The sequence below is a fragment of the Hakea prostrata genome, chromosome 2, assembly GCF_041222555.1.
Source record: "Hakea prostrata isolate BN-2017 chromosome 2, UWA_Hpros_2, whole genome shotgun sequence".
Classification (NCBI taxonomy): Eukaryota; Viridiplantae; Streptophyta; class Magnoliopsida; order Proteales; family Proteaceae; genus Hakea; species Hakea prostrata.
Window position 1 is genome coordinate 14,607,528 of NC_142601.1, and position 14,540 is coordinate 14,622,067.

The window sequence follows — 14,540 nt, forward strand, 5'->3', positions numbered from 1 at the left end:
TCAGAGGGCCGTCAACAAGATTTTCAAAGAGCTGATAGGAAAGAATGTTGAAGCTTATGTTGACGACATGCTAGTGAAAAGCTTTACAAAAGCAAATCATATTGCAGATTTGACTGAGGTATTCTCGAGATCTGCGAAAGTATCAAATGAAGCTAAACCCGGAGAAAAGTGCGCCTTTGGAGTCTCCTCGGGCAAATTTTTGGGCTTCATGGTATCACGAGAGGGAATTGAGGCTAATCCGCCAAAATACAAGCTCTGGTTGATATGGAGGCTCCCAAAGCTGTTCGTGATGTGCGGTGTTTAACGAGGAGAGTTGCTTCGCTTTGAATCGATTCATCTCCAAGTCCGGAGAAAAATGTTTGCCTTTCTTCAAGGCACTTAAAGACTTGAAGGGCAGCAAGGAAGCAAAATGGACTGAAGAGTGCCAGAAAGCTTTCGAGGAATTAAAAGAAGCACTTGGACAACCACTGATCTTGTCCAGACTAGAGAAGGGGAAAATATTACAGCTATATCTAGCAACGTCCCTTTCAGCGGTCAGTGCGGTACTTGTTCGTGAAAAAGATAAAAAACAGTGGCCGATCTACTATGTAAGCCACGTGTTGCTAGATGCGGAGACAAGATATTCGCAGATTGAGAAGCAGGCTCTAGCTCTCATGATGGCCACCAGGAAGCTAAGGCCATATTTTCAGGCTCATCCAATTGAGGTATTTACAACTTTTCCTCTTAGTAAAGTTCTTAATAAACCTGATTTGTCTGGAAGGATGGTGTCCTGGTCAATTGAACTCAGTGAGTTCCAAGTGAGCTTTAAGCCCAGAACTGCAATCAAGGCTCAGGCATTAGCCGATTTTATAGTAGAAACTACTGCACCGGTGGAACCCACCATCGAGGATCCCATTATACCAACCACTTGGGAGGTATATGTGGATGGTTCGAGTAATAAAGATGGAGCAGGAGCTGGAATTTTATTAAAAAGCCCAGCAAGATTTATTATTCGATATGCTTTGAGATTTGCATTTGAAGCAAGTAATAACGAAGCAGAATATGAGGCTCTGATAGCTAGACTTCGGTTGTCAAAAGCATTGTCTATTGCAGATGTTATTATTTATAGTGACTCTTAACTTATAGTCAACCAAGTCCAAGGGGAGTATGGTATTAAAGAACTTCGCTTGCAGAAATATCAAGAGATAGTGCAGGCATTTCAAAACAAATTTCGGAATTTGAAGATATCTCAGATTTCGAGGAATGAAAATTCGATGTGAGATGAGCTATCCCGACTAGCCAATGCCAAAGAAAAGAATCTAGACCCTTCGGTCTATATTGAAGAAATAACTTTTCCAAGTTATCATGAGAAAGAAATTTCTTATATTGAAGTAGAGCGTTGCTGGATGGATCCGATAATCGAGTATCTAAGAGATGACAAATTACCTGAGGATCCGAAAGAGGCAGAGTTGATCAAGATTCGATCAGCTAGATTTGTCATTCAGAATGGGAGACTATACAAAAGATCTTATTCTGGACCCCTTATGAGATGTATAGGCCCCGAAGGAGCAAAATCAGCTTTGGCTGAGGTGCATGAAGGAATTTGTGGAGCTCACATGGGTGGACGAGCCCTAGCTCACAAAATTCTGAGACTTGGGTTATATTGGCCTAAGGTCCAAGAGGCTGCTATGGAATATGTTCGTCGGTGTGGTAACTGTCAAATTCATGCTACAGTATCGAAGCGCCCAGTGGAAACCATGACTTCAATTCTAGATCCCATTCCCTTTGCGATGTGGGGAATTGATATCATGGGCAAATTCACCAAGGCGTCAGGCGGATGGGAATATCTGATAGTAGCAATTGATTACTTCACGAAATGGGTTGAAGCCGGTGCAGCAGCAATTCTCGAGAAAAAGTGGAGAAATTCGTACTTGAATCAATCATATATCGCTTTGGGATTCCAAAGATTATCGTCACTGACCATGGTACTCAGTTCGACTGTCCACAATTTGAGCAATTTTGCGGAACATATATGATCGAACACCGTATGTCCTCAGTAGCATACCCTCAGAGCAATGGACGAGGTAGAGGTTACTAACCGAATGCTACTTGGAAGGAATAAAGAGAAGACTCGAAGCCGACAAAGCTTCTTGGGTCGAAGAACTTCATAATGTCTTGTGGGCCTATAGAACTACGGTTCGAACACCCACAGGAGAAACTCCATTCAGGTTGGCATATGGATCCGAAGCATTGGCACCAGTGGAGATAATTGCAGGGACATTACGGGATTGTGAGTTCGAGGAAAAAGCAAATGAACAAGGACTGCTTGATAGTCTTGATCTGTTGGATGAAGTTCGGGCAAAGGCAATAGCACGAACTCAACATTATCAAAGAAGGATAGCGTCTCATTATAATACTCGAGTGAAGAATCGCCGGTACTTAGCTGGAGATTTGGTGTTGAGAAACACCCTAGCTTCCGACCCGCGTCACCAAAGAAAATTGGACCCTTCCTGGGAAGGACCTTATATGGTGGTAAAACCAGTTGGTTCAGGAGCTTATAGGCTGAAGAACATCAACACTTAGAAAGAGTTGGATCGGTCGTGGAATGCCAGGCATCTCAAAAAGTTTTATCCTTGATGATGATTTCAATTTTGTTCGCGATGTAATCATTTTCAACTCAATCAATGCAATTTTTGGCTTTCAACAAACTATCTTTTGATTGGGGGGCATCATACACCACATTCAAGAACAAGATCCAACTATAAGGTATCGGATGAAAATTCGTGTGGGTCCTTCAACACTTATTGTATTTCTCAGGAAATCCTTAAGTAAAGGCATCGGTTTAAAACCCGAGTGAGTTCCTTCTAAGACTTATTGTATTTCTCCGGAAATCCTTAAGTAAAGGCATTGGTTTAAAACCCGAGTGTGTTCCTTCTAAGACTTATTGTATTTCTCCGGAAATCCTTAAGTAAAGGCATCGGTTTAAAACCCGAGTGAGTCCCTTCTAAGACTTATTGTATTTCTCCGGAAATCCTTAAGTAAAGGCATCGGTTTAAAACCCGAGTGAGTTCTTTCTCAGACTTATTGTATTTCTCCGGAAATCTTTAAGTACAGGCATTGTTTCAAACAACTAAGACCTAATTCAACAGCGATTCAAGTGGCTAGCAAAGTTCAAGATGAAGTTAATTTCTTATTTCTTCAAAAGATCGAAAGAGGCTAGTATCAAAACAATTACAAGAGTTGGATACAATCTTCGGTCAAAAAAGAAAGTCATCATCAGTGACTGTTAAGAAGTTATACAAGATCGACACAACTATTGCTAGAACAAACATATGAGTCAACCATTGGTGTGGATTCAAGGAAAAGAAGAGGAGAAATGAGGATTACAAAAAATATTTCGGTATGCATAAAATCCTCCGCAGTTTCATACTCTTTGTCCAACTTGTCCAGGAGAAGTATGGTCCTCGACCAAACTTGCATTCAAGACGAGCTCGTCATAATTGACTTCTTCCAGGGGAGAATAAACAGGAGAATCTTCCAGATAATGCATAATATCTGGATCGGAAGGTGGAGGATCAATCTTATCTTTGGTCCATTCGGGAGGAGGAATACCCAGGTTGGTAAATACTTCAGGATGGCAAACAGCACTGTAGGGAGTCGTATTAAAATGAGGATCTTTCCTTAATATTGATTCCCATACTTCGTTCTCACCATCCCGGTACGCTTGCAAGTTATAAGCATTCAGCATATCAACAAAGGGCTTACTGTGTAAATACTTGAAGACGCAGGCTCTGCGAACATCAGTTGGAAGGGATTCAGGCAAAGGAACGACAGCTTGCCTTTGAGGTAACGTTTCAGATCCTTTGGCTCTTGACTTTCCAACTGCTCGATCCAGTTGCCGGATCTTCTCCCTGGCATCATCCAAGTCTGACTGAAGACGATCGATCATCGAATTCTTTTCTCCTACCACCTCCCAAGCTAGTTTCCGAAGGTGAGCAATCTCAGCATCTTTAGCTTCAGAGACTTCCCGAAGCCTGGAAACTTCATTGCTCAACCTATTGAGCCTAGAAACTGCTTCCACTTGGTTGTGGAAGTTACCAGTAAGACTCCTGCAAACAACTTCCGAGTTAAAAAGGAGCAGAAGAATAATTTTTCAGAATCGAAAGATAATGAAGAAAGACTTACATCACCAGTGACTTCGTAAAGACTTCATCTAGAAGTTTGGAAAGAACTGCGCTCTCAGAAGTCATTCGAGCAGCAGTGCACCATTCCAACGCTCTGTCAAACTCGTTTGACACTAATTCGGGCGAAGGATGAGAATGATGAGCTACATCAAGAGAAGGATGAGCTACATCACCTATCACCCGATGCCGCTTCCTGGTGGCAAAATCCTCCAACTTCAAAGGAGAGGAGGAGGATGCCAAACAAGCACTAGAATTGGAAATAGGAGCAGCACCTGCTGGGACCACACCTTCATCAGAAGCCAACATAGTTGCCTTAGATGCCCGAAGAGTCTCCTTCGGGGGTGCACCAACGGTCTCTGCAGTAGGGGCGTCAGCAGCGCCATGAACAACGGAGTGATCAAGATATTCCTGGGAAAGATGAGCGATCACTTCGGGAAAAAGAGGCATATGGGCGGCATCAATAGAAACTGTGGGAATCTGACTTGAAGATTCACCAACAACAGTCGCCTTACGCTTGGAGGATTCACTAGCTGAAACCACCTCACTGGCCCCAACCACCACCGACGGAATGATTTTCTTGCTAGATTTAGCTCTGATAAAGTTCGGGTTGATCTTGGGAGCCACTATGCAAACAGAAAAGCCGTATCAGTATAGAAATCCAACGACGACACAAAAAAAAAAGGGAAAACCCTAGTTCTCTATCACTTCTGACAAACCTGATTAACTAAACCCCAAGTATTACTACTGTGCAGTTTACTCAGGGGGGAAGTGGGGAAAGAGATGAGTAATCAAAAACAAAAACTCACTTGTTCGGAAGTTGATAGAGCTATTGTTGGAGTACGAGGGAATACGGGAGCGGCGGAGAAGGACGGAATGTCGCTTTAGCACTTTAGAAAATCTAACTTGCAGATAGCAGGATAGATGGAGAGTACCCACGAAGGCTTTAAATGGCCTCAGGTATTAAGACGACGGTTGAAAGCTAAGGACAACCAACGACCCAGATCGAAATGACGCTTCGAAATCCGCAGAAAGCAAGATCAACGGTCGGAGGGATGCCACATGGAAACATGTGGAAGCGAGCACCCGATGCAGAGATACCTCCAATCGTCGCACCGCCATTATAATAATGGGTGTATTTCCGATTCATTGGAAACAGTGAATGGTATACAAAAGCAAGAAAACGTTTGAACTTCGCAGAAGGGAAACGTATGGACTTTGCAATAAATGAAGTACTGGGGAAGATTAATGCATCTTCCCAAACCGCATCTTTGCAACATTTCTACAAGATTATTATTTGGCGAGGAATGTAAAGTTAAGTGATAAGTTTTATCATTTACACTTCGATATTCAAGACAAGAGTTCAGCAGGAGACAGGGAAATGGAAGGGCCAAACATGAAAAAGAAATGTCTATTCATTAATAAGGAGGTCAATCTTTACAAAGAAACAAAAGATAACTCCATAAGCCTCTTCTTCATTGTTGCCCGAGGGACCCTGGTCGGGAGGACTTTTCTCAGGATCTTGAGAAGAGCCTTCCTCAAGAATGACATTGGCTGAGTCCTCTACAGCAGCAACTTGAGACTCGGCTTGTGATTTCTCCTCTGGAAGCGCCGGCTCGTCAGCCAGGTATGCCTCATATTGAGGGTCAGCTGGAAAAGGATCATCTTCTTCCCGAGCCCAGTCTGGGAGATCCATGCCAACTTTGCCGAAGACCTCTTTGTGGCACACCTCACGAAAGGGAGCAGTATCAAAGGAAGGGATTGATGCGAGAATTCGCTCCCAAACATTATTCTGCCCCAAGCGATAAGCTTGAATGTTGTAGGCACCTAGCAGCTTGGAGAAAGGTACGCTGTTCAGATATTTCCGAACACACTCCTTCCGAAGCTCTAGCTTTATATGCTCGGGCTTGCTAGGGATCGCCAACTTCAGATATTCTTCAGTCTCCCTACATCGAAATTCAAGCCTGTCACCTAACAACGTGGCGGCTGCTTTTTTCTTCCTGGCCTCGCGCTCAGCAACAGTGGCATGAATCTTTGAAGCATCGAGGGCCTCCTTGAGGGAGATCACTTCTTCCTCATGCTTTCTCTGCAGCTCCTCAGCAGCTGCAGTAAGCCGGTCTATCTCAGAATTGGCCTTGGCCAAATTCTCTTCACAGGTTTGCAGCAAGGAGCTGGTGCGGCCAACCCGGCTCAATGCTTCCATGTGTTGATAGAAGCTTAACACAACATTCCTGGGAAGGCGGAAAATATTATGAGAAGTCATAACAAATTATGAAAAAATAAGTAAGGGAAATGTCATCCAGGGCTTCAAATTCCTGGCGGTCAGAAGGAACAAGACTGAGGGAGCTCCACTCTGCAGCTTTCTCAGGATCCCGAGTCACCCTGTCGGTCAACCTCTGGGGTCCACCGGGGGTGAAGACCTCCTCACAATCCGTTGAAGCTTTGGATTTTTTATGGGAGGAAGCATCAATTGTGTCATGCCTCCTTTTGGTTCGGGCGGAGGAGGAGACATTAGACCTCTCCACCATTGGCTTCTTCCCTTTACTCGAAGCATCAGCTACGGGCCTGATATTCCTGATATCCCTGTAAGAGGGGTCGGGAGAGGGAACAGAAGCCTCTTGATCTATGGTCAAGGCTCTGGGTGATCGTTGCTCGGCTGTCACAACGGCCCTAGCGGCCTTCGCTCGCAGGTTCTCAAGGTTCATTCTTGGAGGCACTGCAAAGAAGAACAAGGGTCGAATTAAAGACATATCACTTCGATAAAATTAAAGGATGATGGTTAGAAGCTCACAATGAGCCAGGCCCCAGTACTGAAGAATGGAGTTATACTCCACCTCAAATCCATGTATTTCTTGATACCATGGAATGGATTTGATCTTCCTGACGGCCGCCTCGTCTTCTCTGGATAAGGGGAGGCCTCGGTTATTCTCGGAAGAAGAAGTACACCGCCTCCAGGCGGTTGGGAAGTTAAGATCCGATGGAGGCGCTCACCAGAAAAAGTATCGTTTGCGTCATCTTTTGTGGTTAGAAGGGCAAGTTCCTTTGGCAAGGATGCTGCCCCTTCAATAAAGTTCAGCCTTATTGCGTTTGGACAGAAAAACCCATCCGGGAGGATGAGAGATAGAAAGAACATGAAAATGTACAAAGAGAGAAAGAGATGGCGTAATGCCAAGTTCAAAACACAAACCCAAGAAGCCGACGATGAGACGCCAGCTATTGGGAAAGAGCATTCCGGGACAAATGTCCCAATGATTCAGCACTGCGGAGAACAAAGGATTAAAAAAGGGAAAGCGAACCCCGCTTTCCAGTGCATCTATGTACAGAGAAAATTCACTCGAAAGGGTTGAATCAACCCTCTCATCAGAAAGGGGAGCCCTAACCTGATAAGAGGAAGGAAAATCAAAATCTTGGATGAATGAAAGAAGGGTTTCCTCATTATAAATGGAGGGAACAGAGCCAGGTCCACCATCGGACCTAGAAGTTTGAGGCTGCCTAGAAGACTCAACAATCTTGGAAGATCCGGACTCGAGGAGGGCGGGGAGGAGTTTCGGTTTTCTCTCTAAACCTTTTTGAGAAACTTCAGCAAACTAGCGCCAGAGGACAATTAGGGTTTTGTTATCACTATCCGACTGTTCGGAAGCAGGAGAAGCAAAAGCCTCACTACTATTACCAACACTGAATATCAGAGAAGCCCCATTGTCCGCCATTACTTGTTTCAGTAAACTACAAAAAGAAAAAGACCAGTAAACTTACTGATTCAGTGAGGCCGAAGCTTGAGAGCAAGAAGGCGCTAAGCAGCAACAAAGGTTCAAATTCCAGACAGGAAGAATGAAACCTACGAAGACAACTAACCGCTTTTAAAACACCCGCACGAGTGTTCGGGAATCTGAACGATCGAGATTGATTCAAAATCAACGACCGAGATTGAAAGACGTTTTGAAAGTTTGAACTCACGAATCCGAAACAGGCGTTCGGAAACAGTCGCTTGGATTACGTGAGCCACGACAGATCAACTGCAAGGTGACACGTGGCCTTACCCTCACAACGCTCGAGGAAAAGTGACCACCGCATTAAATGTGATATGACATTTAATGGAGCACGCAGAGTCTATCGCCTAACGAAGAACCCAGTTAAAAACCAAGCCCTCGGGATCGACCGAACGCTTGGTCTGGGGGGCTCGTGATACGGAGAAATTATGATCAAACCGGGTTCATACCTGGTTCGACCCTCGACCCCGGTCGAGGCGGAGGAGGACCGACTCGCTCCCGAGCGAACCGGATCCGGGAAGATGGCTTGCTGAAGAAGAAAACTGATTCAGCTACAAGCACGCCCTAATCCTACTTAAGGATTAGGGTAATTACCCTAATGATGGCAGACTCGAATTGACGGCTGCGGCTAATCATTATCAAAGGGATAATCATCGCATAACCTAAGGAGTTATCTCAGGAGTTTTCTACTAGTCCAAACTAGTAAAAGTCTGTTGCTCAACGGATCTATCTGTTAAGATCCAATGACTACCCAAAGAAGGCTCAAGTGCATCCAACGAAGGAGATTCGAAGGTACACTCTATATAAACCTCACTACCATACGAGGTGAGGGGATCGAAAACACACAATTTGAGACTCAGGTTCAGATACATACTGATAGACTTAAACTATCAGCGGCTTACGATCTAGATCACCTTTCCCAGTTCTTTATTCCTTAGCTCTGTACTTCTAGCAGAGCCGTTTGTGATTAAGTTCATCAACTGACTTAGCCTTCGGAGGTGGACTCCCGACCCCCGCGGTCGGGCCACATCTGATGCTTTCGTTTTGCAGGTCATCACGAGGAGATCTAAGGGCTGAGCAGATTTTGGACGCATCACATACAAATCAAATAGTACAGTTGCAACATCGAAAACATGGGTATTCTAGCGGTTGGAGGTTTGGCTTTCAATGGCGAATAAGGTTTTTAGAGAACGAATGGAGAGGAAGAAGACATGGGTATTTTGGTCATCAAAATTATGATTTGTCCTTAACTAATCATTTTTAGAAACTTCAAGGAGCCATATGCAAAGAAAAAAAAAAAATTGGACTAAAAGTGACATGAACCAAACATTAGGGGGTCCAGATGAAAATTACCCAATAAAAATTGATAAACTTAGTCAAAGAAGAAAATGAGTACCTGAATCGTTTTTACAGCAAGCTTGTTAATCTTCCGAGATGGGCTTTTATTCTCCTCAACTTCTGTAACTCTTCTCCAAGTTTGAAGGTCTGATTGGTTTGAACATCCTTTTGTTACGAAATCGAAGCAGATACTACAACATGACTTGTGAGGTTGGTCAAATCGCCGTAAAATTGATTACTAGCTGTCGAACTTGCGAGGCTGCTGGAAGTTCAAGAATTTCGTCGTTCGATTTTCTGGCGATATTTTGCAATATTGTTTTCGCTTAAGTTTTTAGTTCGCCCTCTGTCGAACTTGGCAAATTTTGCCAAATTTTGGACAAAATTTGCCAATACATTTTACCGTGGTTGGAGTTAACAAAATCTAAATTTTGAAAACGTGATTTCTATTTTGAACCTAATTTTTACACTTCTTGGTGGTTTGTAGATAAGTTTTTTCAATTATTTGGCAGATTTCCTAGTAGTTGGAGCTAATATTCAGTTTGTATTTATTTATTTTTATTATTTCAGGATTGTTTCTCTCCGAACTTTCACCTTATAGGACCTGGTAGTTTCACCTTATATATATATATATATATATATACTTTTGAGAAGAGGATAACTGAGAATTTAAATTTATCACAATAAATATTTAAATCTTTATTCAAAGTTATCTGATGTTTTTTTTTTATTTACCCAAACGCATGAACCTTCATTCAAATAAACAAATCTGGAGAGATCCTCCATTAGAAACACTGTGCAGAGAACGATGTTAAACGACGAAGTGGTGGTAGACGTTCATTCTTAGGTTTTTCTAACTAGTTTATACAAAATTCACTAAAAATAGACTCTTCACGGTTGGAATGTTACTTGGCCTGGGCTATTATAAGCCCATATATTTTATTATTGTTCAATTTATTTTATATTATAAGCTCATGGATTCCTTATCTTTGAGGGGTAGAAATGAGCCCATGGATTATTACAACATGTGAAGTAGGAATATTCGGGCCTAGCCCATAGAGCATTGTGAGGACAATATCAATATAAAAAATTGAGTGAGCAGCAGCGGCATGAGATGATCAACAATAGATTTAATCTTTAGAACATATTCTGCCATAGAAGAGTGGCCTTTGCGAATTTGCAAGAATTGATATTTCAGTTGCATTACATGAGTTTGGGTTAAGAGGCATAAGTTCATTTAAGGGAGCTCCAAGCAGCGTGGGAAGTGGTGAGACCAACAATTTGAGAAAGCTCACCTTTTGGAAAGGAAGGAGATGATCAAAGATAAGATCATCTGGTCTTGCTTGCGTCATTTAAAATAGGGATAATTAATGTTGCCCCCTTGTACTTTGATTTTATTACTACTTTATCCCCTGTACTTTTTAAAATTACTATTCCAACCTTTAACTTTGTCAACAATTACTAATGCCCCCCTACCGTTAAGCTCCATCAGTTTACTGATGATGTGGCATCTATATATTTTTTCAAAATCCCAAAAATAACCCTACAATTATCTTTTTAATTATTTGCTCTTTTTTCAAGTTATAATACTACCCTTAATAGGAAAATTTTAACTTTAATTTCACTTTTCTTTTTTAGAAAGAAATCACCAAATAAAGGAAAGATGTGATTTTTCTTCTCTAATAATTAAATAGAAACTAAAATATTAAGAAATATCAAATTTAATTCAAAGCTGAAAATTGAAAATCACCTAATATATGCTGACCATTATGTATGTTACCAAATTTTCTATCAATTAGATATTTTATGCTAATTTGTTTGTAAAATTTCCATCATGGTAATTATGAAAATTTTAAGTGGAATGTGAAATTTTCAACAATCATAAGTATGTGGTCCCACCAAATCCAAAACTAATTCTAAAATATAAAATTTTAAGGATATAATTGACATGCAATATAGTTTCTAGAAGTGAGTGTAATGCCATATTTTTTTACTTCTTAATTTTAAGGGCAAAATAGACATTTCATATTTGATGTTAACAGCCACTTAACACCTTTAGAAGTGAGGGGGGCAATAGTAATTTCACAAAGAATGGGGTTTGATTAGTAATAAAACCAAAGTATAAGGGGGCAATAGTAATTATCCCTTTAAAATAACAATGTTAGGAATGAAGGTTGATGTGGGTGATGTGGTGGAGGGATTGGGTATGGTCTGAGGAGGAGCTAGATTGGTTTCATCGACATAGCCATGGGAGTGGCAAAGTTGGAGGAAGCAAGTAAGCTCATTGTGGTGAGAAGAGAAGGTCCTAAGGATCATGTGGACTATGGTCAGAGGCTGAGAAACTAATACAAAGTTAGAGTTTTGTTTGAGAGAGAATTCTTCCACACTCAAATTCGTGAGTGGGAGATGTCACACCCCACCCACCCGAAATAGAAAGAGTTATTCGTCAACAAGAGATTGTTGGCAATTTCTTTCAGAACCAACGTTTTTCCCCTACCTGACTAGCCCGGCTACCGGAAGGATGATTGGTCGGCTGGGCCAGGTTAACGGGGAAAGGGGGACTGGGCAATGGTATTGGACTCACCTCGACAACCCATGGGTGTGAATCACAGTCACACTATCAGCAATAAATTAGACACACAACCCATAATAAAGGGCAAAGAGAGAAATGCAATATTTAATTTATAGAAATAAAGTTCTAAAGTCCAAGAATGAATACTAAATGAACCAAATCGGAAAGTATATCGCAGATGTGGAATTTATTAAAAATATGTTTCATCATGTTTTATTTTTGTTCTTCATTAGTTTAGGGCATTCTATCTCAAATCTCTCAATGAAAAGTTATGAGACCCTCCTTCATCCCCTTATTCATGCGGTGAACGACCAAAGCTCTTTTCCCATCAATGGGTGCTGTAAGAGAACTCCAAACACCCCGAGGAAGTTTCGTGTTCATCATTACTTTGTCCCATTGGCGCCTCTAGTATCTCTTCAGAGGTGTTCTCCTATGCATAGGGAACTTCTCCTGTCTCCACAAAGGCATCTGATGAATTATATAAAAATCCACAAAAATAAGAGTTCTAAAGAATTCAGTAAGGCAACAATTCAATACATATATCACGATCATAAGCAAGCAAGAGATGAATACATGAAATGTTAAATTATGAATGCATTTGTAAATCTAAATATGCAAGTCTCTATCTAGGATGACATGCTTTAAGATATAACACTAGCTCTCCTCTGGGTAGGTCTTGTCACTTTGATCCCTCATGGACTGGCCGCAACAGCCTTTAGGAATAAAATAATGCGAAATAACCATGTATTCTTTGTATCTTCTCAGTCCACAACAGTCTTTAGGAATAAAATAATATGAAATGAGGTCGTGGAAGGCTTTAAATAGGGTGTCGGGGGTAAATTAGGGCTTTTCAATGAAATCTCCAATCAATTGCTAGGGGTGGAGGTTGCTTGGCCAATCGACCTCCTTAAACAACCACCCTTGGTACTTTTTAGTACTTGCGCGTTTTGCACTCCCGATTGATTCCTAGCACCACTACAACCTTAAACAACATATGGAGGAGTCTTACCTTGTTCATGGACATCTTCCAACTTGACCTTTCTTGCATTGAATTTCCATTTATCCAATCCATCCGGGGTTCGACTGGATCTTCTTCCGGTTCCTAATAAGGTAAGTTTTTCACCAACAATATCCAGATCCATGGGCTCTAGGGCAGAATATTGGGCTTCAATCCGGATGGCCCATAGCTTCTTCTAGCTAGAGTTTCGGGTACTCGGACCTGCAATTCGGGTTTTCAGGTTAGGAATATGGGGGTTTTACATCTTTACCCCTTAAAAAGAAATTTTGTCTTCAAAATTGCAACGTACCTAGGTGTCCAGATAGATAGGGATATTTAACTCGCATCACGCCTTCTTTCTCTCAAGATGCTTTTTTTGGAGCGCGATTCCTCCACCTAATCTTCACCAAAGGTATGGTCCGGTTCCTTAGTTTCTTGTCCTTACGATCTAGGATCTCTGTAGGTTCTTCCTTATAGGTCAAATCATTGTTCAAACCTTCAGGTTGCTGGAGAAGATGCTCTGAATTTGCTAAGCATTGCTTTAGCATAGAGACATGGAATACATCACGCACACCAGCTAGAGATGGAGGGAAGGCTAATCTATAAGCAACTTGACCTTTTTAGTGATCTCGAAAGGTCCAATGTATGTAGGGCTAAGCTTTCCTTTAATATTAAATCTCATTCGCCATTCGTTAGTGACACCTTCAAGAAAGCTCACTCTCCAACTTGAAATTTCAAATCTATCCTTCTTTTATCTGCATAGGATTTCTTTCTAGACTGTGCAGTCTTGATTCTCTCTCTAATTACATCAACCATGGCACTTGTGGTCAAAATCAAATCTGAACCAAGAACACGTCTTTCTCCAACTTCATCCCAATAAAGAGGAGTTTTGCAAGTACATCCATACAAAGCCTTGAATGGAGCCATTCCAATAGTCGACTAGTAACTATTGTTATACGCAAATTCCAACAATGCCAGATGATCATCCCAGTTACCAACCATATCAACAACACATGCCCGGAGCATATCTTCTAGAATTTGAATGGTCCTTTCCGATTGTCCATCAGTCTGAGGATGATGGGCTGTGTTTAAATTCAATTGTGTTCCCAATGCTTTTTGTAGACTGCTCTAGAATCGAGAGGTAAACCTTAGATCTAGATCAGACACAATTATGACTGGCACGTTGTGCAATCTCACAGCATTGTCCACATACAACATTGCCAATCTATCCATAGTGTAAGTGATATTCATTGGTATAAAGTGGGATGATTTAATCAGTCGGTCCACTATTACCCAAACTATGTCATTCCCTTTACTTGTGTGGGGTAGACCTATGACAAAATCCATGACAATGTCTTCCCATTTTTAGTTAGGTACAGGCAGTGGTTGTAGAAGACCAAATGATGGTTGTTTGATAGCTTTTACTTGCTGACAAGTACTATACTTGGCAACAAAGTCTTCAATGTTGTTATTCATTCCAGGCCACAAAAAATGTTCCTTCATATCTTGATACATCTTCGTACTAGTTAGATGAATAGTGAAAATGGATTGATGAGCTTTACTCAAAATTTCCTTCTACAGTTCTTCTACTACAGGAAGACAGATCCTTTCCCCAAAAACTAGAGCACTATCAGAGGCTAAAGAGAAATCCGATGCTTCCCGATAGTCTAAAGAAATCGACACAACCTTCTTCTTCAATTCTGGATTGG